Source organism: Otolemur garnettii, unplaced genomic scaffold, assembly GCF_000181295.1.
Source record: "Otolemur garnettii isolate 467f Iridium unplaced genomic scaffold, OtoGar3 scaffold00031, whole genome shotgun sequence".
NCBI lineage: Eukaryota > Metazoa > Chordata > Mammalia > Primates > Galagidae > Otolemur > Otolemur garnettii.
Window position 1 is genome coordinate 12,355,399 of NW_003852426.1, and position 2,243 is coordinate 12,357,641.

Below are 2,243 nucleotides of genomic sequence, written 5' to 3' on the forward strand. Positions count from 1 at the left end.
CAGCTGTCTACATGAATTTTTAGCTATAGTTTCAGCTATTATCTTGATCTTATAGTTTTTTTAAAAAATATTTTTATATGTGTGTTTTCTTTTTTTTTGTTAGTTTTGAGAGTCTCACTTTGTTGCCTCTGGTAGAGTATCAGGGCATCATAGCTCACAGCAACTTCAAACTCTTGGGCTCAAGCGTTTCTCTTGCCCCAGCCTCCCTAGTAGCTGGGACTATAGGCGTCCACCACAATGCCTGGCTATTTTTTAGAGATGGGGTCTTGCTCTAGCTCAGGCTGGTCTTGAACTTACGAGCTTAAGCAATCCACCCACCTCGGCCTCCCAGAGTGCTGGGATTACAGGCGTGAGCCACTGTGCCTAGCATTTTATGGGTGTTCTATACTTAAACTATTAGTTTAACCAAACCTCTTAGGGACATACTAGAGATGAGATTTATGCTTTTTAAATTTTATGTCTTTATTTACTTATTTAGAGATGAAGTCTCATTGTGTTGCCCAGGCAGGGGTACAGTAACTATTCACGGGACAATCATAGCACACTGCAGTCTTAAATTCCTGTGCTCAAGCAATCCTCCTACTTCAGCATTCCGAGTAGCCGGGACTATAGGTAAGTGCCACTATGCCCAGCTAGCTTTTTCATTTTTATTTTTGTTTTGACATAATTCTAGACTTACAGAAAAGTTGCAGACATAGTACAGAAATTTTCCCACATTCCTTTCTTCCAACATCTCCGATTGTCAGCATCTTAGTAATAACCATGGTACAATGATCAAACCCAGGAGATTAACCCTGATGTGCTACTGTTAAGTATTCTACAGACCTTATTTAAATTTCCCACGTTTTCCCACTATCGTTTTGCCAGTCCAGGCTCCAGTCTAGGTTCCCACATTGCATTTATTATTCGTGTCTTTTTAGTCTTGTCCACTCTGTGATACTTCTTCAGTTTTCTTTGTCTTTTATGGCTGTTTTAGAGAGTACTAATGAGTTATTTAGGTTATTCTGATGTTTTCTCATATTCATCAGAGGGCATGCATTTGGGGAAGAATACCACAGAGGGGACGTGCCTGGCTCAGCGCACCACAGAGGATTATAGATGACTCATCTTATCACTGCTGATCTCCCCTATCTATCAGTTAAGGTGAAGTCTACCAGGTTTCTCTGTTGGAAAGTTACTGCTTTTGCCTTGGGTATTTTATAAGCACCTTCCAGGGAGATACTTTGAAACTATGCAAGTACATGTCCTGTTTCTCATCATCTTTTGCCTACTAATTTCAACATCCATTAATGAGTCTTTTCTGCAAAAGTCATTATAGTGGTATTTGCCTAAAAGTGATTTTCTATTCCTATCATTTCTTCTACATTCATTCACTAGGATTCTACTTTAAGGAAGAAGTGAACTCAAGGTTTTAAGATGGGCTTTTCTTCCTCTGCCAAGATTTTCCATCATCAAGGGTATGCCAGGCAGAGTGCTTCATGTTTGTTTAATCATGCAATCCTCACCACAATCCCAGAATTCTCAAAATAGGCTTCCTTTTCCCCATTCTAGAGAGGGGTCCTTTTTATCTATCTATTTCTCAAATATCCAGAAATAAATCTCTATGTCTAAGTGGATAAATAAATAGATTGATTATTTTTCTCTGGCCTGTTGGTTAACATAATTTTGCTTGTTGATGACTGCTTGCTAGCCTGGTTCTGGAGGAAAAGAGGGTATATTGGGTGGATGGAGGAACATATCAGAGAGCGACCAGCTGCAGGAAGAGGAAGGATAGGGTGCATCTTCAGGATCATCTAGGATCTGAGATCCAAACCCTACTCAGACCCTTTCTCTGTTTCTCCTTTCTACTTCACTTCTCTCTCTTTCTTTCTCCCTGTAGGTTGATTTTTCTCCACATAAATGACCAACAGCAGCTAACTTTTACCTTTCCAGAGAAAAAGTAAAGCCAAAATTCCCAGGGAAGTTTTCTGATTGGCCTATCTTGGGTCAGGTGCCCACTCCTGGACCAATCAACTGCACCCACCACAGTTTCCCCGACTGTAAATAGGATAATGGGACCTGCACTGCAGGTTGCTGTACTAATTCAGTAAGGTCATGGTGATGAAGCTGCAGCACAGTGACAGAGCCAGACCTCACCATCAGCTGAGTCTGAATCATTTTCTTTAAATTGGGAGCTGGGCTGGAAGCAGGGGATGAAAAGGAAAAAGAGGCTCGGCGCCTATAGCTCAACCGGCTAAGGCGCC